Source organism: Pantherophis guttatus, chromosome 4 (assembly GCF_059756535.1).
Source record: "Pantherophis guttatus breed Tessera chromosome 4, ASM5975653v1, whole genome shotgun sequence".
NCBI classification, from domain to species: domain Eukaryota; kingdom Metazoa; phylum Chordata; class Lepidosauria; order Squamata; family Colubridae; genus Pantherophis; species Pantherophis guttatus.
Genome location: NC_142066.1, coordinates 125,503,146 through 125,529,219, shown reverse-complemented (window position 1 = coordinate 125,529,219; position 26,074 = coordinate 125,503,146). Strand labels below are relative to the sequence as shown.

Below are 26,074 nucleotides of genomic sequence, written 5' to 3'. Positions count from 1 at the left end.
GAACTGAGATTGAAGAACTCTGAGCTAAACTATGGTTTAATTATTAAGGTGACTGTGAAAGTTACTTTTCACATACTCAAGGGGAAAAAAATCAAACTAAAATGATCAAACAGCTCCCCACTCCCATGCACCTACACCACAGCTCAGTAAGTGGACAAGAAAAAGGTTTGTGAAAATTGAAATTTGAAACACAAATACATGAGAGAGGTAAAGGGAGAAAGGGATCTGGAGCCATTGCCAATTTTATAAATTCTATAATGACATGAAAACATGCCTAGTAAACCGAGACAAAAACCTATCAATATACCATTCTGAGGTGTTTTTTGGAGTCTAGGCAAATAGTGGGGATTCAGCCGGTTCGCACCGGTTCACCCAAACTGGTTAACTTTTTGCAAAGTTCAGTGAACTGGCTGATCCTACCACTGGCTGGCCCTGCCCCTCACCCCTCCCCTCCAAGTCACTCCTTGCCTAGCCTGAAAAAGTAAAGGCGATGGCAGGGGAGGGAGACTCGCTCCAGGTTGGGGCTGGAAATTTCCGCTGTAGAGGGTGGTACAAGAAGTGATGCAAGGAGTAGTACAGCCCTCACCAGCTGGAGCAAGGTAATGGCATCTGTGGCAAGGTGGGGCGGCGCAGGCAGTCGAAGAGGCAATGGAGCTGGCCAGAGCCTTAATGCAGGAGCAAAGGACCTCTGTACTTGCCTTTATGCAGCAACCTTCATCATGGTATATTTGCACTTAAGGCAACCAGGCTTGGAGCTGTAAGTTGCAGTCAGGAAGCACTGCGATGGAGAGAAGCAGCCGGGTCTGATTTTCTGGGGCCTCATCTCTTGCTGGGTCTTGCTGCCTGACAGTCAAGTTTTTAAAAAGATTTTTGCAGCGGGAAATGGCGGGCGGCTACTTCCGGCCTTTGTTGGTGCAGCTGGGCATGCTCGATCGCACAGGGAAACGCATGACCTGCTCTCTGCCTCGAGACACTGGCCTGCCACAGTATCATGAGTTCACCACTGCCGCCCACTGACCTGACCTGTGCCACCACCACAGCTGCTGTTGCTACATCATGGCCAAAGTGGCCTGCCCACTGCTCTCGCAGCGTCTTCCGCAGCACAGTGAAATTTAGCATACTTCACAATGGGGGAGGCGGGTCCCTTCCTCCTCCTGGAGCCCGTTACGATGCGGAGCCATAATGCAACCCTGCCCCACTCGCCCCTGGCAACAGTTCGGTCAGCAGGCAGGCCATTAGGCTGCAGTGGTGAATGCGACAGGACAGTGTCTCAGGGTTTGGGATTACAGCTCTGAGCCCGAAGTGGCAGGAGGTGAGAGCTATCTTGAACGCAAATGTATCAGAACAAAGGCGGAATGCTGTTGCTGTGCAAAGGCAAGTACAGGGGCACTTTGCTCCTGCACTAAGTCTCCGGCCATTGCCACTGCCTCTTTGGCCCACCTGCACTGCCCCACCTTGCCGTGTTGAGTTGGCCATGCCCACTCAGTCACATGACACCCCCCAGCCACGCCTATCCAGCTGGTCATTACGGAGAACCAGTTGTTAAATTACTTGAATCGCATCACTGATTTGGGCCAAGTTTTCACCAACAGGAAACTCAGCATTTCTGTTTAACTTTTCCTTCACACCCTGAAAGAAGGGAATGGTGATTTCTTTCTATATTGTTGCCCAGAAAAAATGTTCAGCTTTGGTCTATGTATCCAATTTGCTTTCCAGACCAATTCTATCACTGAAACATTTGCTGTATTAATACAGCTCTTATGCAGAGAGAAGAATGGGCATGGGACATTGTTTACTCTTTATAGCAGGGCTGTCAAACTTGTGGCCCTCGGGCCGAATGCATCACATGCTGGCCATGCCCATGCCCGGTTTAGCAAAGGGGGGAAAAATTACAATACGTCACGTAACGACGCCATAAGAACAAGACTTTGACACCTCTCCTTTAGAACTTTTGGTGGCTTTCACCACTACTGATTATAATATCATTCATAATCAATTATAACATTATAACAAAAATAATTGGCATTTTTTTTCAAAAGTAAATTTATGTGTGTTATTTTAGATGTCACTGCTTGTCTAGTTCTGAGCATCTTGTCAGACTGTTCATTTTCCTCTTGTTCACTTTCCTCTTCTCCTCTATGTCGGTGATGGCGAACCTTTTAGGCATCGAGTGCCTAAACTGCAAGGCGTGGGCACATAGACATGTGCACGCCACACAAATGCACATGCATGCTACACATCCACCCGTGCTCTGCCCAAACTGCAAGGCATGGGCGCATGGGTGCACACCTCATGCATGCATGGCAGAGACCCAAAGACCAGCTGGCTAGTGGGAGACGTGCCATAGGTTTGCCATCACTGCTCTATGAGTTTTCTGAAGTCAGGCAAGGTCAGCGAGATTTGCTACCTGCTCACGTTCACATATATTATAGAGGGAAGAACTGGACCTAGATAGCTATGGTATCTATGGCCTAATTATCTCTATATTTTAGTGAATCTCATGCACAGAAGACTTGTAGCTACTCCCTGACAGCATTTACTTTCCTAACAAGGTGAACATTCTTGAATAATGCTGTGTGGAATAAATGTGAGTAGCCTGTTAATAAAAGTAATGCATGTTATTTTCATATTATTTAGCCCCCTTTTATTCTCTCTCTTTTCCCCTCTTCCCCCCCCTCTCTCTCTCCCCCCCCCTCTCTCTCACACACACAGGGAAAATAAAATTCAAAACAAAATTTATGGTAAGTGCCAATATGTTCAAAGGTTGATAAACAACTATTGCGCATCTACAGGCAGAATAGGACACAATCCTTTCCAGTTTCTGCAATTTCCAGCATTGATTCTGCTGCTATATGAAAGTTTAATATTGGAGCTGTCTATGCAGCCTTCTGCATCTACTTTTAATGTGTGCTCACATTAGTGGCATGAACTTTAAACTAATTACTGTTTTAGATGAATTTTAATGCTATTTCATTTCCCAACTTTAGTCTCTAATTCCTTTAAAAACACTGTGTTCATTGAACATCCTATTTTATTTAATGCTTTTGGTCACATGTTCATTTGTTTACTATTCGTTATCCCGGGTAAGGTGAAGGTTAATATTTAGTAAAATAATAATTATAAATATATTAAAGAGCATGGCATTCATTCTATAGCACATATTCTTTGGCTAAGAGGATATAAGAACAATGGGTTTGTTTATATTTGTTGAAAATAGGGTCAGAAGTTGCTTTGCTTTGCTTTCCTTTTTCTTTTTCTGCTTTGATTTCCACAGTATTTTTCGTCTTTTTTTCTTATTTCTTTTTTCTATATTCACTTTTATCTTTTATGTATGTAAAAATTTTCAATAAAATTAATTTTAAAAAAGATAATATCACACAACTTTTATCTCTATCAAAAGATCTCTTTCTGTGGAACTTGCAGCCTGGTGAGATGCAATCAAACATTTTATTTGTTCCTATCAGCAGCTTGTGAGAATATTGTATCAGTAAGGAAAAGAATGGGATATGGTGATATCCCTAATAGTCACCCTCATCCATCTACTTGTTATGAAGTGGCAGTTCATTTGCTGTTTATGCTATTTCTCTCTTTTTCATTCATCATTGGATTTATTTTTGTTGTCACTTATCATGTTGAGTTATTATCATTAATGTACATAAGTAGACTGGCTACAGTAAACTAGTCTTATGTACAGTTATTGACTATGAATCCACAAATGTTATGTTAAGTGGAATTCTGGTTTCATGCCTTTCTCAAAAAAACCCAACTGAGTAACAAATCCAACCATCAGTATAAAATAAATTTCATTGGGCTAGGCAGCCATTCAATCAAGCTTACTATATATTTTATGTTATTATTATTTTTAAATATATATATGTACAATGAAGCTTCCAAGGTTTTGAATTTCTAAAGAGATGCAATGAACTCACTGGCAAACCATAGAGTTTTCCCCCTAAACAAATACTCATCAATGCCTTCCAGTTTGAAAGCAGTGATTTGTTGCCTGGTTGAAGAAGAAAACAGAACAATAGCAGGATCATTCAAATTTCCAAACCTTATAGCAAAATCATATTAAACATCACACTAGAGCTGAAAAGCTTGCAAAGCCAGCTGTCAAGCTGATGACAAATATCATGTGTAGAGACAAGGCAGGATGAGCTATTGACAAAATTCCCTTGTCAAACAGCAGTACTCAATGTTGCAATGTTGCATACAATCAACGGCAGACAATACAGAGGAGCAATTACTAGGACATGTGCACAGTAGCAAATATTTTGCATTACATTTGGACAAAACAATGCACTGACATGCAGAGCATAAATAAGCTGTTTGGCCTATGTGTGGCATATAAATGAAGGAGAAGTGGAAAAAGCTGTCTGCTTATCATCAAAATTAGATTTTTGCTTTGGTCAACTACTCTTTTGAAAGCCATAATTTGAGCTGAAATATAACTTGAAAGCCTTTAATTTAAAAATAATAAGTTATAATGAAAATAAAATAACTATTGAGCAGTAGATTAAACTGAAGTTCATGTTGCTACTATGAATGCATTAAAAGTATTTATACATAAAGATGCCCACAGACATCTTGAGTGGATAGACATGCCCACAACTTTGTCCAGTTCTGTCTACAACATTGCATGGATAGAAATGCCCACAGCTATTTTGATGACTACCATGTTTCCCTGAAAATAAGACATGTCCCGAAAATAAGGCCAAGCCTGATTTTTGGGGTGGGCGTAAATATACGCCCTTCCCTAAAAATAAGCCCTCCAGCAAGCGCAGCCATTTTTGCCATGGATTACAGCCACTTCTGCAGCAGGAGGCCAAGCGATGCACCCCATGTGCCTCCTGATGGCCTTTCAAAGGGTACTGTAGCAGCAGCTATCCACAATTTTTTTACCCTTATTTCATCCAGACGGTACTGGGCCACGTGAGTCAGGATGAAATAAGGGTTAACAAATTGTGGATAGCTGCTGCTATGGTACCCTTTGGAAGGCCGGCGTGAGGCGCGAGTCTCCTGCTGCAGAAGTGGCTGCGCCCGAGGAGCGCTTTTGGGAGAGAAGGCAAAGGAGAAGCGATCCCTTGCAAACTCCCACCCTGCTCCTGCCTCTCCGCCGGGCGACTCCCAGCAGCTCCAGATACCCAAAGCCCATGCCCGCCTGGCTCCCCTTTCCACAGTGCCCGGCTGTTTATTGAGGAGGATGGGGGAGAAGCGAGAGGCATGGAGCAAGACAGGGCTCGCTCTTCTTGCCATCTCTTCTCCCCCTCTCGCCGGGCATGGCAGGGCTTCCTGTCCCTGGCCCAATTGGATGCAATTTGGGGGTGGCAAGTGGGGAGGGGGGGGCTGGGGAGATGTGAAATGTATCTTACCTGCCTTGTAGCTCTGTCGCGTGTCTTGCCGTTGTCTGCAGGGAAAAACGTTGTAGGGTAAAAGAAACCTTGCAAGTTCAATCAAACTTCTCAAACTCGCAAAAAGTTTGGATTTACCCTACAATGTGTTTGCCTGCAGACAATGGTGAGACACGCGACAGAGCTACAAGGCAAGTAAGACACGCATCTTGTGTCTCGCATCTCCCTGGCCCCTGGTGAGGTGGGGGGGAGAAGAGATGGTAAGATGTATCTTGCTTCTCCCCCGCCCCACATGCAACCCCCCTCAATAAAGAGCTGGGTGCTGTGGAAAAGGGAGCCAGGCAGGCTCAGGCTTTGGGCATCTGGGCTGCCAGGGGTTGCCCGGCAGAGAGGTGGGAGCAGGGCGGAAGTTTGCAGGTGAGGGGGATGGGTGGTTGGGAAGAGGGAAAGTGCCTGGTGAACAGCTGACAAGCAGCTGTGTTGCGCTGCCACAGCAGCGCAACACACCAGAAGCCATGAGGTGGCTACGCTCGCTGTCTTCTTCACCCCAAAAATAATAAGACCTCCCCCCCAATAATAAGGCCAAGCCCTTACTTCAGGGTTCAAAAAAATATAAGACAGGGTCTTATTTTCAGGGAAACATGGTATATCCAAGTTGGAATTGGTTTGCCCTTCCTTTCTTCTGGAATGTTTTTCAAATTGCCACTCTACCGTCCAGGTATTATCCATCCCCAGTCTTTTATCTGAGGGCCCAGATTGTTGTGGGCAATATGTTGACTCTGTAAACTACTTAGAGAGGGCTGTAAAGCACTAAGAACCAGTATATACAGTGGTGGCCAAAATTGTGGAAATCTTTTGCGAAAAATGTAATTTTGAGGTTTGATGACTAATAACTTTTTTGGAGTAGTACCATAATATTACATATCAATGGAAAGATAATTTAATCAAGAATGAAATGCTTTTCAACCTTTGTTTGAGAAATAAAGGTAGCTTTTTTTTTTGTTGTTGAATTCTAGATTTTAGGCCAAATTCCTACAGTCTGTTCAGAACAGTCCTTGCACTCAACTTCACATTGCATTGCACCATTTCATCTTATATACACGCAGATGATTTTCTTATATCACATAGGCACAGTCTCTTAATTCTTCTATCATCACTTGCTGTTGTGCACCTTTTCCTGCCTTTACCAGTGTTTTTTTTTTTTAATTTGATTTATATGCCGCCCTTCTCCGGAGATTCAGGGCGGCTTACAATGTGTTAAGCAACAGCTTTCATACTTTTGTATATTTATACAAAGTCAGCTTATTGCCCCCACAAACTGGATCCTCGAGTGTGGTTTTGTAGTGACTGAAACCACTCAAGTGTGGTTTTGTAGTGACTGAATCTCCTTATACCTCTTCAAAAACTTAGAAATGCCACCTTTGGTTAAGTTTCCATCAATTTTTCTTCTAATTTCTTTATAACTGTAGCCTTGTTCACTTAATATTACTATTTTACATCACTTTCTGGGTGACCAGTCAACTCTTTGTACCATTACTTTAATTTTATTACGATTTACAAACTCACTAAGAACAAAAAAAAAAAAACCTCACCAACTTGATGGCAATCACATAACACACTGACAAATGTCCTCCTCTCAGCTTCAATACATGACATCAATAATTGATTGATATTGTGATGTGATTGGCTCATTGCCAAAACAAGATGACACCTAATTGGCTCTCTAAACACTCATCTAAACACTGATTGGCTACAATCAGATGAAGGAAAGCTACCTGATATCAACCTAAGCAAGTTATGCTTCCTTTTTCTGGTTATTTGGCTATAACTTTTTATAGAATACAGATAATTGAACAAATTTTGTTGCATTACATTCTTGATTAAATTCTCTTTCCATTGATATATAGTTTTATGGTACAACTCCAAAACAAAGTGGTGTTATTAGCCATCAAACTTCAAAAATACACTTTCCCCAAAAGTTTTCCACAATTTTGTCCACTATTGTAAATCTAAATGCTATTGCTATGTATCCCAATATGATACAGAATCACCCCTGCTTGGCTTCTAAGCCCAAACAATATTATTCCAAGTGCTGCTATCTTTAAATTTATTTTTTCCAAAATCTGGGGGTTGGAGGTTTTTTTTTTTAGATTTAAAGACTAAGTTCACACCAATATTTAATATTATTTAATTGTCTAGCCAGCCAAAATTATTTTGATGACTGAGACAGCATGTAAATGTGATAAATAAATCATATTATAATCTTATTTCATACCCTAGACCAGGGGTGTTAAAGTAAAGGCCCGGGAGCAAGAGCCGGCCAGCAGGATGCTTAGAGCTGGTCAGTAGAGCAACCCTGAAAACAGTGGAAGACTGGCCTGCAGTGCCTCTGCCAATGAAAACAGAACTCAAGAGGGCTGCATGCAGACTTCCCGAGCTCCATTTTTGCTGGCAGAGGGTTGCAGGAGGCTGTCACAGCCAAAACAGAGCTTGGGAGTCCATTTTTGCTGGCAGAGAACTCGGGCCACCACAGGTGCCACAGACACAAGTGCGGTGAGCCCTGGTCACTCCTATCCTGGCCCCCCAAGATTAAACATAACCCTGATGCGACTCTCAATGAAATCGAGTGACACCCCTGCTCTAGACAAAGGTCTGATACCTTATTCATGAACAGGCTGGCAGAATATTATTTAAAAATACAAATACTGGATCTTTCATAAAAATATATTTAAAAATAAATTTCTTCTTATCAACGCACATGAGGATTCAAAATATGCTAAAGCTATTTTTCGATTGAATAGTTCAGCTGATGATGAGTTTCCTGATTAAGCATCTAAAAGACACTTTGAGCCTCAAATCAAAAGTCATACCACAATATAGGTTTATGCCAGCACTCCTTGATAATCTCCATAACAGAGAGTGGAAAATGTTCTCTGTTCTCAATTGATGTGAAATTATTATGGATGTTAAAGTTCTCCTTCCATAATTATACCAATGCTGTATTTTAGGAGCCTCAAATGACTTTCAGGCATTTTACTTGAAGGATGAACTTCTTCTATTTAAATCTATTTTAAGTTTCGCAGTTTCTCAAAGCTTCATTTTCTGTGAACCAGCTACATCATGAAATCTTTAAAAATCTTGCTGCATTATTTTGTACATTAATTCAGCTTTACCAATAAGACATCTTCTGTATGCCTGAGACTACAAATTCCACATTTGGTTCTCACTGTCTGAAAACACCCCAAAGTAAACATACCTCCAAAGCCTTAGGTTACAAACTTCAATCACTTGGAACAAAGGCTTACAACTCAAATCTGTGTATATGTAAAAAATATTACACTGTGTTGCTTGCAGGGGTGAAATCTAAAATTTTCCCCTACCGGTTCTGTGGGCGTGGCTTGATGGGAGGGGTGTCCTGTGACTGAGTGGGCATGGCCAACTCAATGTCACTCACAGTCACGCCCACTCAGTCACAAGATCCCCTTCCACCAAGCCACACCCACAGAACCTGGTAGGAAAACTTTTTAAATTTCTTTCTCCCGCAGCTCCGACCACCTGCCCCATTCCCTGGACTCCTACTGCTCACCTTTCTCCCGCAGCTGGCTGCCAGGGAAGGAAAGTGCCCAAAAGGTAGCGGAGTCGCTCACTTCTTGAATGAGCCACTCTGGTCCATGCGCCGGCTGCACAAGCGCACAGTTTATTTAATTCAGCAGCAGGTTGGATGTGCGCTTGCACAGCCGGTGCGTGGACCAGACCGGCTCATTCAAGAAGGAGAGTGAGCAACTCTGCTACCTTTTGGGTGCTTGCCTTCCCTGACAGCCAGCCATGGGAGAAAGGTGAGCAGTAGTAGTCCGGGAATGGTGCATTCCCCCTTTTGGGTGCTTGCCTTCCCTGACAGCCACCATGGGAGAAAGGTGAGCAGTAGGAGTCCGGGAATGGTGCATTCCCCGAGTCCGGGGAATGGGGTGGGTGGGCGGAGCCTCCAGCTGCCATTGCTACCAGTTCTCTGAACCACCGCCCATCATCGCTACCTACTCGCCCGAGCCGGTCCAAACAGGGAACATTTTACCCTTGGTTGCTTGTCATAAATCAAGAAACTATACTGCTTGTCAAATGGGATAATATTAAGCTTACTGTCTTCATATCATTTCCCAAACCAACAAACAAGTATAATACAAAATTATTTTTTGAAAGACAGCCAAGATTTTATTAGCAAATCCTGACTATTATTCAAAGATCAACAGAATCTGGCAGTCAAGTGTTTAGAATAAGGTGACCAGATGTCCCGCTTTTGGCGGGACAGTCCTGCTTTTGAGCAATTTGTCCCGCGTCCCGCGGCGTTTTAAAGAAGTCCCGATTTTTCATTCTGCCTCCTGAGTCCCGGCTGCCTCCTGAGTCCCCGCTGATGGCTAGAGGGAAAAAACCTGTTTAAACTCTTGCCGCGGGGCTTCAAAGGGCCGCCCTACGTTGATTAGCTCGGCTTCCCCCTCTCAGCTGATTTGCACAGGGCTCTGCTCTTGCTAAATTGCTCAGCAGTTTTTTTTTTCTCTTTGTGCAAACCAAGCTCAAAACGAAACTGAAAGTAAAACAGGCTGTTGGCTTTGCTGTTTGCTTGCAACGTTGGAAAATTAGGCAGCAGATTTATTTTCCTTTTCCTCACCAAAAAAGGTAGGTGCAAACAATGGGAAATTATTTAGGGCAAAAGAGATTTTAAATTCAAGATTTTAGATTCAAGATTTTAAAACACAAAAGAAAAAAAAGCTCTTTTTAACTAGGGAATTGTAATAATTGAGATACTATTAATTGTATACTGTGTTGAAAGCAGAAATGGTTAAGTTGTGGTTTGGAGGAATATATGGGGGAAATTATTTGGGTTATTATTATTGGTAAATATAATTAATTGATTTGTAAGAAATTGGATTGCATGGAAATAATTGGAATATTCATGTTCATATTGATTAATATACAAAAAAGATAGTTATATAACTAATTGATTTATATTAAAATGTTGAATTTGTATTAAACAACTGTATTACATAATTACATAATTAACCAATGTGAGGATGGATATAAAAATAGATGACAATGGGAAGGGGTACAATATAGAATAGAAGGGAAAAATTGAATTTGATTAAGATTAGAGATGAGGATGAAGGGTAATGTTTTTTTAAAAAAATAGATGAGGAATAAATATGGCAAAAAGGAAATATAGAAATTGTAAATTAAATTGAAATGACTAAACACTGTTTAAATTTGTGAACCAGCCAAATATTCTGTTCAAAGAAAATACATTGTATGTTTGTATGTGTGTTTCTAATTATTGCTATTTATTCATATTTGTTCTCTTTTATTCTTTAAAGTTTAACAATTCATTCTTTATCTTAATATCTTTATATTTGTTTGGGGTTGGCTTTCTTCCCTTTCATCTTTTTTATTGTACAGCAATCTTTCTCCTCAAACCTACCACCTCTCTTTTCTTTCTTTCTTACTTTCTCTTCCCCCCACCCTCTTCTTCTCCTCCCTATTTCCTCTTCCTTTCTCCTTCTCCTCCTCTCTTCCTCCCTCTCTTACCGTCACTCCTACTCTAATTTCCCTTCCCTTCCTTCATCCCTCTCTATTACTGTATCCTTTTATGCATATGGATTACTCAGAGGGCTGAAAAAGTTATTTTTGACTGGTCCTCACACTTTTGACCAGTCCTCGAACTTACGACTGTCCTCACATTTTACATTTTTGCCCTATCTTGTCATCATGGTGAAGAGAAGCAGTTGTGAAATGAGTGACATGGTTGTTAAGAATGCTGCACGGGCATAAATGTGAGGATAGTCATAAGTGTGAGGACCAGTCAAAAGTGCGAGGACCTGTCAGAAATGACTTTTTTCAGCCCTCTGGTTAGGCCTTTTGTGCATATGGACTACTCGGAGGGCTGAAAAAGTTATTTTTGACTGGTCCTCGCACTTTTGACCAGTCCTCGAACTTACGACTGTCCTCACATTTTACATTTTTGCCCTATCTTGTCATCATGGTGAAGAGAAGCAGTTGTGAAATGAGTGACATGGTTGTTAAGAATGCTGCACGGGCATAAATGTGAGGATGGTCATAAGTGTGAGGACCAGTCAAAAGTGTGAGGACCTGTCAGAAATGACTTTTTTCAGCCCTCTGAGTAGTCCCTATGCACATAGCCATGGCCACTGGGTCACATGACCAGCTAGCCACGCCCACCCAGTCACATGGCCTCCAAGCCACGCCCACACAATAAGCCACGCCCACAATGGTGTCCTTCTTACCAATGTTAAAATCTGTTCACCTTACCCTATACACATATCCATGGCCACCCGGTCACATGACCAGCTAGCCACGCCCACACAGTCACATGACCAGCTAGCCATGCCCACAAAATAAGCCACGCCCACAATGTCCCTCTTTACCAATGTTAAAATCTGGTCACCTTAGTTTAGAAAGTAGTTCTTATTTATGTTTGTGCTAGATTTTGGAATGAAGTATATGTCTACCCTAACATTAACAATGTTATTCTGCAGTCTTATACATATTTTTCAATAAACTCCACTGAAGATAACAGGACTTATGTCAAATGAACAAGCACAGGAATGTACTGTTTAATATCACTATCTCTAATCTGAAGGAGTCATACTATTTCTTTTTGCTTAGCAAATCTTAATATCAAAAGAATTTAAGAAGGCATTTTCAATGAAATAAATCATAAAAATAATCCAAGAATAAACTTCTCATCATTTCAATATTAGGAAAACACACAAAATCCCTGCAATGGATACATATTTCAGATATAAATGCATACAATTTTGTTATGTCTGTGTCTTGTTATGTTTGGTTTCTTGTAACAAGTAATGCTATAGATTTTATGAATGAACACAGAAATCCAAATACAGTATCTCCAAATAATCTTCTCTAAACAATTCAGAAGAGAGTGTGTTCAGAGAAAGTGCAGAGGCTTAGAATTCATTTTAATAAAGAGTTTTACTTTTTTTAAAAAAAGATTTATGGTTAAGAGTATGTTTGTGCATGTATGTTAACTTAGACAACTATTTATCTACCGGTAGTACTTCTTAAAGAAATAGAAAAATTATGTAAAATAGTCTCATCCACAGCTAAATCAAAGATTTTTTTCAGTCATAAAATATTATCTGGTGGTATCTTGTTAATTACCTAACTAATGATGTTACATTTCACTGGAATATTTGTGAAAGGAAAGTAAGCAGAATTTAAGCCTAAGGCCAGCCTTTAATAGACTCATAACAAAGATAGCAATAAAAAAAGACTTATTGCAAGAATTGATTGAGTACCATAGCATATATAGCATGTTTCAGCAGGGCAACATTCACATTTTAATAATTTATAGTACAGATAACTTACTAGTCCAGATAATGGGAACAGCCGTAAAAGAGCAGAGCTGAAGCCAGCAAGCTGCATAGCAAAAGAAGATAATTATCCAATAAATTGCACTTGTTCTGTTTTGTCATATGCCCTTGATGAATGTGTCCGTAAAACTTAAGCATGTGCTAATTTTAATGTCTACATATTTTCCCTTCTTACAGAAAGAGTTTAGAATATGCTGCAAGATCACTTCTGAAACCAAGGAACATCAGGCTAACCTGAACATTTTGCATTTTTCTTGTTTTCCTGTTCTAATTGCCAGTGGTAACCTTAAGGAGTACTAATTCCTTTCCTAATGGGAACATTTGCATTGCAGCTATGTTTCTTGGCAACGCAGCTATGTAATAACATGGCTGTCTCCAGTATGGGGTTTGCTTCATCCATCAACTTAAAATGAGTTCTTAGAGCAGTTTCTATATCAATTCACAGTACAATGATGTCTCAAACTCCCACCTCTACTCCAAACATAATTTACCAGCAGAATGGCTTTCTGAATAAATGAAAATTAAATTACAGGTCTGTTCACAATACCAAAACCTATTAGAGGTAAGGCTGAATTGAACAAGAAGTACAAAATTAAAAATAACCCCATCTGAATTGCCTTTGTCCCATTACTTCTTTTATCCTGTTGCTGTTTGTAATTTGCAACTGCAAGTTTAGGTATATGGACTTCAATGCAACAGTTCACAATAAACAAGCATAGATCAAGGAAACATAGCTTTTAACTAAATGTTAAAAAAAGGAATGGCATCCCCCCACTCTCACACACACATACTATGTTTGTATATATGTGTATAATATTTCTATCTTTATTTCTACTCTCACACACACAGCCAATTATTTCTACTCTCTACACACAGCCAATTTCTACACACAGCCAATTTTTTTATTTAAAGATGCTTGGAAATGTTTACTTAAATCTATTCCTTTTCTGTTAGCAAAGGACTAAGTGTATTATAACACTTAAGCATATACTACATTTCGTGAAGATCCCAGGTTTTATCTGAGATTCTGTCCAAATCCAATCAGCTATTCACACCATCTCTTTCTCAGAGAGTTAAATCCATATTTCCAGCTCAGAGATTTCTTTTTTGCTCACACTGCTTTATTTTCCTCAGGGATAATTCCACTCAATCTAACCCTTGTCTTTAGATATCTTCTAGTCCGGCAGGGTTGCCCAGTCAGGCTAAGGTCTCGATTACCATTCTAATTATTTCGGGGGGGGGGGATTCCAATTTTCTTCACATCTATCATATAGTATCCATAGCATTCAGCAACCAATTCCATAGTTGTGCAAAGCATTCCTTCAGTTAAATGCCTCACTTTATTATACCCTTCCTCTACACGAGCAACAAACAATATATAGATCCTTACAAACAGGACTGGTGTGAGGGATATTGAATTGTACAGAAGAGAAAGAAGCAAACTGAAACTTCCTGATGACCCTGGTGGGGAAGAAGATAACAGAAACCAGGTGGTTGTCTTTTCCTTCAGGTGAAAGGACATTGTTTACGTCCGAAGGTACTAGAATAGGTATGAAGTCTCCTTAGAAACATTGAATTTCAAGACAGTGGGGCAGCTGATAGAAAGTCTGTCTGATTCTTATCAGATGCTACATTCTGATTTTAAAGGTCATACTGTAATTTACATTGTCTTTGTGTGTCTTACATATCATTTCAGAGACTGTATAATGTGAAACCTTGTTGGATTTGGGGTTCTTCTGTGTTCCCTGGCTAAGGAGTTTAGAGATCTCTGCAGCTGTGCATGCCTATAAAAGGTACTTGGTTGCATCTATCTTCAAATACTTTGGTTCCTAATTTAAGTGGATTTTCCCCCACATCTAAATAAAAGAGATACAATAAACATTCTCACATTTATCAAATACCTGCTGAAAAATATAAAATTTCACTGTACACCTTCTACCTGGTAAACTCACACACACACACATACACACACACACACTTACACTTTCCAAATTCTGTTCCTTTTTACTCTCATATCAAGTTCATTTCACTTTTGCTCTTGACAGTCCAAATTCTGCCAAATAGATTCCCAGTCAAATTTAACAAACTAATCTCTCTGTAGTTTTTGTGTACGTTTTTTGCTACTCTCATCTTTATTAGAGAAACAATAACAATACTGTTCCAAATGTCAAGCATAGTTGCAGAATTTCACATATAAAACTCATTATTGATTTGTATATCATTATAAAGTACTGCACTGAGTATACAGAAACTCTAACCACAATATTCCTACCTTTGTTCACATCAGCAACAGCCTGGATAACATCGGGTCATACTTTCTCATATGCACTTTAGTCCTTTCGTTACTTGCATATATTCATCAACTCTCCTCCATAAGATCTGATTACCTTTTATAAGATCTATGATATCCTTTCTCTTTATCTTATGTTCACAGTTGCATAAATTTGCCTTTTGTTTCATTTTATGTTTATTTTGTACAATATTTTTAAAGATATTTTATCCTACCCTTATTATTTTTATAAATAACTCAAGGTAGTAAACATGCCTTTCTCCTCCTATTTTCCCCACAACAACAACTTTGTATAGTGAGTAGGGCTCAGCAAGAGAAAGGGAATGGCCCAAGGTCACCCAACTGGCCTAAGATAGGACTAGAACTCCCCATCTCCTGGTTTCCAGCCTGATGCCTTCACCACTAGACCAAACTGGCTCTTTTTACATTCCATATCAATAATTTTCCACATGCCACAGTTGTTGCCAAATGGTCTTGGATGGCCCTTCATACCACAGATATTAATCTGTGCAGAATAATAGGTGCAGAATTATGTTACCGGACCCAGGTGCACCAATACTACCGGAATCTTTTTCAGTATAAATACAAGCCGTATGAGTGCAGTATCTGTTCCTGAGGCTGCAGATTGTGAAACTATACACCAAAATAACAAATGTTTATATGAATTTCCAGTTGACTTTAAACAACCATGTTCCTGTTTTGCATTCCTGCTATCAATTTTCTGCAAACCTGAATTATCTAGTACTTAATTAGTAAGCTGCTGGTTTTGTAATACATTCCATGTTCTTGTTTTATTTTCACAAAACATTATTGCAACTGAATTGTGTACAGATAGTCTTCAACTTACAACAGTTCATTTAGTAATCATTCAAAGTTACAAAGGAACTGAAAAAAGGTGACATGACCATTTTTCACACTTACGATGGTTGCAGCATCCCAATGGTAACATGATCAAAATTCAGATGTTGACAATTGACTCATATTTATGACAGTTGCAGTGTCCTGGGGTCATGTGATTTCCTTTTGCGACTTTCAGCTAAGCAAAGTCAATGGGGAAGCCAGATTCATTTAACAACTGTATTACTAACTTAACCACTGCAATGATTCACTTAACAACTGTGGTCGTAAAGGTCGTAAAATGGGGCAAAATTAATTTAACAAATGGCTCATTAGCAACCTAAATTTTGGGCTCAACTGTGGTCATAATTCGAGCTCTGCCTGTATTAAATGAATACTATAATAGCATACTGAGACTTATTTTATTTTGGACTAAAAGAGAATAAATAAATAAAAAATTTATATAGTGACATTTCCTCAACTCACTATCCTATAGATATATTATGTTACAATGATACCAGTTGGGATAGTGGGAATTCTAGTATAAGTAATAAATTATTAATGCATCCCAATCTACTTAGCGAAACAAAATGCTATACACATAAGAGCTTAACATCTAGTTTTGATATTTTTGCACTATAGTAATAATACTGCTAGCACAGCAGCATCAGCAGTAAACAATATATAAAAATCAGACCCTGTGTATCTTTGTTTTAAAATTCCTTCAATTATATCCTGAATCTATGACCTGCCATAAATTTCTACAATTTAAATGTCTAAATAGTCTTTTTAAAGATAATTTGGGAAATGGGAAATTTTATTGTGTTTAGGAAAATACTCCAAAAGCAAGAACATTCAACATACATAGACAAAAATACCAATGTGTTTATCTTAAGATGAGTGTATCATTTAACATTGCAGCAGTAATTTGTCAAACATAGGATGAACAGGATTTCTAGCTTTAAGGACAACATTGGAAACAAATTACATGCTGAGAGACTATATCTATTTTCCATATTTAATAACCATAAACAATTTTAAAGGGTTTGCATGAGCATGGACAGTGGAAACCACAATTGATGTACAATGATGCATGTATGATGCATTAGCCTTTTTCTGCTACTTTTTCAACCAAATATGGAAAAACATAAATCAGTCCCTTTTAATGCTAAAAGGTAGATTTAAAACTTTTAGCCTGGGTGAAGAGAACTATGAAACTAACAATCCTAGTTCATGTGAATATACTAAGGAAATAAAATACATTATTTTCTTAATGTAAAAATAGTAACCATGAGAAAATATATGCATCCTTGAGACAATGAGAGTGAGAAGGAATTTAATTTGCTAATCTCCTTGATAAAATCCCCAGCTAAGATCTCTAAATCCAAGAAACTGGGGAAGGTCCCTTCAGATTTGTCACATCCTCCTTTCTTCTACAGATTCAGCTGACACTTATCTGACCATTACTTTCCTCCTTTCTTCCAACATCATTCCCACATACCATTGCACAAAGATAGCTAATGTCTATCAAGATTTCTGAAAATTGTAGTTTCAACTTTCAACTGCCAGGGAGACAGGTGGACAAGGTGCAACTACAGTAGGCTCAACTATTTTGGTAATCACATAAAGTTTGGGGGGATCGGAAAAAATCATCTTATGGTCACATTCTGCTAAAAAAAACAGATGTTGATGACTTGATTTTAATCTTTACTACAAGAATTGTCTGCTCTTTGGTCTTTACTACAAGAATTGTCTGTCAGCAGTACATACACAGGGTAGAAATATTGTTAAAATGGTCGCAGTGTGACAATCTGGCTGGTACATCTTTATTTTATTTTGTTTCTAGGACACTTCCAGTATTAATGGCCCTCAGGCAAAATTTAATTGTATGCATGCTTCATTTAAATGCAAATAAAATGTGACCCTTTTTCTTCCCTATGGGAACTGTGGCAGCCTGAAAAAGCAATCTTGGCATACCATTAAATGTGATTCTGGTGACAATGGTTTGTTCACAAGTCGGATTAATGTAGCCAAATACTATGCATCTTTATTCAGTATCTATTTGCACAGAGTTTAAAGGAACTTCTTCCAAGCATGTGTATCCCTGATTGTAGCCTTAGAGCAAAACCCTATGTACATCTATTCAAATGTCCCATTTGAATATTTTCAAATTAGTGTGTACACCTATATACTGAATCCTTAGTGAAGAGTGGCAAAGGAAGCAAGGAACTGAAACAGTATGTCATCTGCAATTTTCTAAAATCTATAACTTATCCCAGCAAGGAGGAAAAATAAAACTGGCAACTCAGTGGTAAAGCATCTATTTTATATGAGATTGGATTCCTGGCATCTCCAAGAGAACATGATGAACAAAAGAGCTCCTGTTGGTTAAAGCCAGCAGAGCTCAACTGGATGAACCAGAGATCTGATTTTAAGATAGGGTAAGTTTTTTGTTTGTTTGTTTATTCACTTTTGCCAGGTGCCTTGATTTCAACAAAAAGGAACTGATTAGCTCCAGACTACAAAGGTGAAGACCTCTGTCCTAGAATCACCTAAAGAAATAAATAACCCTTGAATTCAAGGTTGTCATTTACCTCTTCCTGAAATGATCGAGACTATCACCAGCACAAACATTATAGTAGTAGCCCTTTCCATAGGCATACAATAATATGAGTGGCATGACTACTTTGCCCTTTCTAATAATCATATTGCCTATTTCCAGTCTTTTATCTTAACGAAAGTTCTAAAAGATCATGAACATTTGCAAAATAAGTGTGTTTTTTATATTCATTCTACTATAGCTTCTCACAATCTAGGTAAAAATCTTAAAAATTGAAGTCCCAACATTTCTGGAGTGCTCTGGTTGAGAATGCTACCCTAGAAGGACTCTCAGGAAAAAGAGGTTTGTTTTCTTTCTCTTGCAGTTTATAAATTGGATGATGACAACAGTTTTTCCTGTTCCCAGAAATGTCATCCCAAGAACACAGTTGGCTAAGAAAGTGATTGGTCCATACTTACCCTGTAAGTTCTGTATTTTAGCAGTGACCTGAATCCAAATCTCCCAAGTCCAACTCTTTAATCACTATATTATGACTATATAGCTAGTTCCATATGTGGTGACAATATAATAAATAATTATTAGAAAAATAAATATTTGCAACTTTTCATTTTAGACAAGTTATTTTTTTCCAAAATCAGCTTTCAATTCTGAATAAAGCTGTTTTTCAAACATGACTAGAGTTTAATAAGAAATTAGGTTGTGTATAATAATAGAACATATTCTGATTTCTATAGGAAGCCATGGGAGAAGGAATCCTACTATAACTTTTTTTGAATGATGCCAGTTAATAAGGTCTTTTATTCAATACATGTTACGCAATTACAAGCAACTGCAGAATTCTGGTTGCCAAGGGATAATGGCACTTTGTTGCATTGGATCCTCATTCCTAAACTAGTGCACAAATGTTCACTTTCAAATGCAACCACATAATTCAAATTATATCCTCATTTATACATCATCAAAATGATATACAGAGCAGTGGCAGCTGTCCAGACCACCTATGGTCTAATTTACATATAACCCTAAAACATAACATGATTTGTTTCTGTTTAGTATAAGAAGCACACCCACCCATCTTAACTTAATCAGATGAATAAATCTGACTTGTTCAACAAAACTAATTTACCTATATGCATTGATGTAGCATTCTTTCACATAGTCCAGAAGTTACTGAAGCAACCCTTTTCAAGTAGTCCAGCAGTGCAGTGTAGCAAATTCATTAAACCATTTAAATGTTTAGCTATTTATGTAATAGCATGACATCTTTAATTAGTAGCATCACATCTTTAATTAGTTAAATGTTTTCTTCCTCACACATACAATTGCTATTGTTTCTTTTTTTAAAAAAAAATTGTATCTGATAGATACATTGCCTTCCATATTTCATCCTATTTACAAATTTACTGACCCTCAAAATCCAATATCGATCTTAGGTTTACTTTGATCAATACTAATCTGTGTGATAAATTAGACTTTGCATTGACCTCAGCAAAAGTCATGGAATACATAGAAGTAAAGCAGAACAAAATATATTTAATTAGAGACAACTACATGTTTGTGTTCTCCCTCCTAAGAACTTAATGTGAAATGACAATTATTTTAAAAGCTAAAACATAAATTTAATTTTCATAATAAATTCCTCTCTACTCTTCTGATGTAAATAAGCTTTCATCACACTGGATGCAGCTAGCTTAAGAAAATGGGCATTTAATTTTGATCAAACTATTAATGTCTCTTATCTCTATTCTTCTGATTTAAATAAACTTTTGTCACATTGGATCCAGCTAATTTACGAAAAAGAACGTTTAATTTGTGATGAAGCTGTTAATATCTATAATTGTTCTCCCTTAAGGAGAATTTTTTTTCTTTTCTCTATAAAGAAATAATATCTTACTAGTTAAAAATTAACTCAGCAAATGCTGAATTAACCCTGACATATTTCCAAATAGAGAAAGGGCATGCTGGCTATTACCACTATGCTAATACATGATGCGAGATACAGTAGTTCAAATTCAGAATCTTCTGATATCTTAACAAATGTATTATCAAATAAATTTCTGTAATCCCAATCTGCTTCATCAAATGTATGGAGTACAACACAGAGAGCAAAGGGAATGAAAGGTATGATGAAAAGAGAAGCAAAAATTACTTATCAATAATGATAATTTACAAGCAGTAATTATGTATAACACAAACCCATTGCGCTAGCATCCGACAATCACGTATATTGTGAGGAAAAATGTGGTCTCTATTTAATCCATAGCAAATTATGTTAAATCTCCTGAGGAAAGGTAGCTGAGGAAAGGTAGCTCAGCTGTTTTTGGTATAGAATCAGTTATTTGGTCATTGATTGGAATGGCCATTGTCACTGATCTTAAAGTCAATGAAACAGTATTCCAGCTGTTGCTTGCTATTGCTATTGTTTGGATGTTGACAGCTAAGTCTCCCTATTCCAAAACAGGGCTAGAGGCATCACTGTCTTCTCTTCTTTAGTACCATTGCAAAATTATTTCTGCTCAGAACAGTACTATTCTTCCAATTTGGCTACCAACCACAAATAAACACTGGAGCACAGTAATTCATCAGGTCCAATAATTACAGCATTAGGATTTATCTTCTCAAATTGCCAAAACTCCAATGGAAATAGTTCTGTATCAATCTCCATCTAGATACGTCCCTTAGCAAACAACCAGTATATTTCGGCCCAAAGTGATTCTTGGCCAAATTTCAATAATGCTGACCAATGGATCAGTTCAGGTTTTTGATAAAGCCTACTTTTTCTCTCCTTGCAGTGATTACCTATAGTAATCCTAGGCAAAAACAAAACAAAAACAAGAGCAGGGTTTGGCGTGGGAGCCGTCCTGAGCCATAGACTACCAAACGGTCTAGAGGCGTACTACTCCCGAACCCTGTCTAGCGCCGAATGCAACTACAGCCAGCTAGACAAGGAGGCCCTTGCAGCCATCTCGCGAGTCAAAAAATTCCACGAGTACCTGTTTGGCAGGGAGTTCGACCTCATCACGGACCATCGCCCACTTTTCCTGGCAGGGGACTGGCCTACTCCTGCTGCCTTGTCACCCAGGATGACACGCTGGGCTATCTTTTTAGCAGCCTACTCCTATCGCCTGGTACACCGATCAGGGGTGAGCATGGGCAACGCCAACACCCTCAGCCGATGCCCACTGCCGGACATGATAGAAGACCCAATACCCGGAGTTCCAGTCCTGCTTATTGATGTTTTGGACTCGGGGCCCCTTACTTCTGCAGAAGTGGCAAGGGCCTCAACCAAAGATCACATGCTTAAGAAAGTCACGAGTTGGGTCACGAGGGGATGGCTGGAAAAGCCTGAGGGCGGGGAATTCAAACAATTTGTTAACAAAAGGGATGAGTTAACAATGCAAGGGCTGTCTATTGTGGGGCAATCGGGTCATTGTTCCCTTGTGCCTAAGGGAAAAGGTTTTGAAACTGTTGCATGAGAGGCACCCCAGGGTCGTGAGGATGAAGGGATTAGCTAGGAGCTACGTGTGGTGGCCCCAAATGGACAAAGACATCACTGAGTGGGTGGGGAAGTGTCAGCCCTGCCAAGAGTCTAGGCCAGAACCCCCGACAGCACCAGTAAGGGAGTGGGAGCGACCACAGGGTCCCTGGTCTAGAATCCACATAGACTTCGCAGGCCCCTTTCACAGGCAAATATTCATGGTCGTAGTCGACACCTTTTCAAAGTGGCTGGAGATTAAGCTAATGAAAGCCACTACCACCGACGCGGTGATCAGGGAGCTAAGGAAGCTATTCGCCACCCACAGGTTACCAGACACCTTGGTCTCCGACAACGAGCCACAGTTCACGGCCACACAATTTGAGGGGTACTTGGCAGAATTGGGGATCAGCCACGTACTCTCTGCCCCATTTCATCCAGCTAGTAACAGATTGGCTGAGAGATTTGTGAGAACGACTAAGGAAGTTCTCTCATGACTAGGCCCAGGGCAAGCATAGGTGGATAAATTCCTAACAGCTCAACACACCATACCGTGCACCGCCACAGGCCGTAGCCCAGCAGAACTACTAATGGGAAGGAAGCTCCAATGCATCATGGATAGGCTACACCCCAACTACTCCCCCGACAGTCTCAGGGAAACGGAGAGAAAGCTGCGGGGTTTCACAAAAGGGACTCCAGTCTATGCCAGGAATTATGGAGAGGGGGTCCCAAATCATGTAGAGTGGATATGGGGGACGGGGGGATTTGGCGCAGATACATCAACCAATTGCAAAAACGCATAGCCGCCGAACTAAATTGTAACTGTGATGATCCGATCCCTGACTACAATCTGATTCCCACAGCTAGCTCAAGCCCGATGCAAACCGAAGACTTAGCTGCAGAACTCAGGGTCCAGCGCCGCATACTCGAGGAGGAACGAACGGCCGAAGAGGGCAACACCCACAGCGAAGTCCAGGAGGTTCCATTGGCGGAGCGGGGAGAAACGGGAAGTCCCTCCAACCCGCTCAACGCCACACCTCCGACTGAACTGCGCAGGTCAACTAGAGTGCAGGCACACCCTGGCCACTTGCGTGACTACATATGTTAATATACACCCCAAGTTACTTCTGGGAAGGGAGGGGTGTTATGTATAAAGATTTTGGTGGGAAGTTTGAGTTAACTAGCCATCAGCTGATTGGCTGACTGCCACAGCTGCAAGGTATATAAGGGGAGCTGTTTCCCCAGGTCAATTGCTGGATTCTCACTCTAATAAAAAGAGCTGTTGTCACACACCGCCTGTCGTGCTGCGTCCGCATTCACCCCACTTAACAACAAGGCTCATTTGAAATTCTAGACCATATAATAAAATATAAGTTAGGATTAACTGTAAGAGCTTGAATGATCCAGCATTGACTTGTAGCATTCTTGTCTTTTGTTGATAAATGGGTCTGAAACTCATTTTAGAGGAAGTAGAATGACAGGAGATGCTTACACAGCAGTAGCTGCAAAATGATTCATATTAGTAAAGCCAGCCAGAATTTATTACACCTGAAAGACTTTTGGACTTTTAATATATATATATATATATATATTAAAAAAATACAATTCATGTTAGAACCATATCTCTGACATACTTTGGGTATTCTTTTTTACTGTACAACTTTGGAAATAATTCAAAAGAAGTGCTTTGGATATTAAATGAGTTTCTGCTATTTCTTAAAGTAGCACCATTTTTAAACATCGTTTAAAGCTGCCATCCATGGCTTTAAACATTAATTAACATTAGTTAGTTAATTCCTTAAAACAGCAGAAATACTTTTTCCAAGTTTATTGGGAAGCCAAGAAAAAAAATCACGTTCTTTGTGAACATTAAAAAAGTGCATCATGTCAACCTGAAAAAAGCACCTTTTTCTCAAACATTTTCCAGAACTGTCATGCAATTCAAAGCAAATTTGCAGATGTGTTAATGTTGCAGACAGAGCCAAACTCAATTTTGTTTGTTTAATTTATATACCACCCATCTTGCTAGTTCCAGCACACTCCAAAATTATCTTCTGGAGATTAAATCCAAAATCCTGAGCAGCCCTATAAAATATGAATAAAGCAAATATTCATTATCTGAAAATAAATTCCAGTAATCTGAAAATACACTTTTACTTGAATTAGAATTGAACAGCTTTTTTCTGCACCTACATATACACACACACACATGGCTAGACTATCACCCCAAAATTACACTGTCCTACCTCCAAAAGACCCAGCTTTTAGCAACAAAGAACAACTTGCTACCAATCACAAATCTCATATTAGTTTCCAGAATGTTTGACCAATGATTGCCTGACAGTTATAGCCAAAATTTTAGGAGGATATTAGACACAATGAATCTGAGTACACTGTATTTTTGCTTTGGCTCTAGCTTCCATTGCCATAAACAAAAAGCAAGAGGAGTACAGATAGTGCTCAACTTACAACAATTTGTTTGACGACTATTGGAAGTTACAATGACATTGGGAAAAAATGATTTATGGCTGTTTTTCCATTCTTGCAGCATTCCCATGGTCCCATGATCAAAATTCAGACAAGATGCCAGCTTGGCAATTGGCATCTATTTATGATCACTTTTTGCAACCTTCTGACAATGGGGAAGCCAGATTCACTTTAAAACCTATTATTAACTTAGCAACTGCAATGGTTTACTTAACAAGAAAGGTTATAAAATGGGGCAAAACTCATTTAACAAATGTCTGGTTTAGCAAAAGAAATTTTGGGCTCAAAAATTATGATTGGAAGTCAAGAACTACCTGTATTGCACCCAGGAATACCCCATTTTAGGATTTTCACAATCTTGGCAAGGATGTATGGATTTCATCTCCCACAATGCTGGCTGAAAAATTCTGAGTTAGAATTCTGTAGAATTTTTCAATTCCCCCAACATGCTATCTAGGGAATTCTGGGACTTGAAGTCCCTCCATTTTAAGAGTTGCCAAAGTTGAATAGCACTGGCTTAATTTACACTCACCTGGGGAAACATATCACATTCAGTGAGAATTGAAATAAAGTCCACTCCTCAGAATAATACTGTGAGGTTGCAATCTTATGCACAATACAATCCGGAATGAACCCCATTGAATAGCACAATGCTCATACATTCCACAGAACCCTGAATGCTCAGACCAGGCCAACCTTACCTACCACAGCTGGCTGCGCTGGAGAAGTGCTCAAACCTGGCCTGAAGGACCACAGAACGGCAACCCCGCTCCACTATATCTACGAAAGGCACTCTATGAAGGAAGACTGCCTCAAGAGACTGTGACAAAACTGAAGCCACGCCCACCTGCTCCTCCGTCATTGCGACAGCTGGAAAAAAATCACCGCCTGCTTCGGACTTGCCTCGATCCTTTTTCCCCTTTAGCAGAAGTTGCGCGCGCGCGCAGTGCGGCAGACTGTACTTACCTCGCTATTGGGGGTCGCTGGGGTAGCTGTTATGTCATCTCTTTTCAAAGGCGCGTTGCTTGCTCGCCATAAGCGAGCCGACGCGGTTTCTATTTCACCATAGTTTCCCCTCCGAAGGTTCGCCACCCCTCTACTTCACCTTCTTTCTGACCGCCTCGCGCGCGCTCTCTCCCTCCCCAGCCGCAATGCAGCTTCCCCGCAGGACCGGGGCCCAATTTGCTCGTAAGGCTACTTACCTAACGCCTCCTCTGGTTTTACCGTAGTTTCTGCTGCACCATCCGAGGGGATCTGGAAAAAGCGATGGCAGAGATGACAGATCTGTCTGGAAAAGATCGTCGTTGAGTATTTCAGCTTGGGGGTATGATTTAACTTTCTCTCCCCCCCCCCCCGGCTCCTGACACCAATCGCTTGTCGCGATCAGCGATTCTACACTGGCGCTGCGAACTCCGCGTTACCAGGAAGCGGGGTGGGTAATAGCGAAGTATCTGGTGGAATGCCAAGAAAAAACCGAGTGATGGAAGTTATATTGAACTTCGGATAACTACCGATAGCTCCATTCTCTGTCATCTGGCTACTGCCTGAATCCAGCGATTTCTCACATACTCACTTAATGAAAGATGGGGAGGGCTTGTAGATGCATTTCTTTTGGGGTTGTTGTAAGAATGTATCTCTAAAGCTTAGTGTTGTTGCCTGGCTCTAAGACAATCCACT

The 26,074-nt window shown here is 39.8% G+C and overlaps 1 protein-coding gene across 5 annotated transcripts in view; it reads right to left on the bottom strand.

Moving 5' to 3' along the window:
• THSD7A (thrombospondin type 1 domain containing 7A) overlaps window positions 1-25,811 on the bottom strand; it is a 308,047-nt gene extending 282,236 nt beyond the window's left edge. The window contains exon 1 of one of the 5 annotated variants that reach the window (XM_060685655.2): window positions 25,600-25,811. The gene's annotated coding sequence lies outside the window, so the exon portion shown is untranslated. Of the gene's footprint in view, window positions 1-25,098; window positions 25,324-25,599 lie in introns of those variants that run through there. The other 4 variants (XM_060685658.2, XM_034401949.3, XM_060685657.2 and 1 more) reach the window with 4 other exon arrangements.
• Window positions 25,812-26,074: the final 263 nt, after the last annotated feature.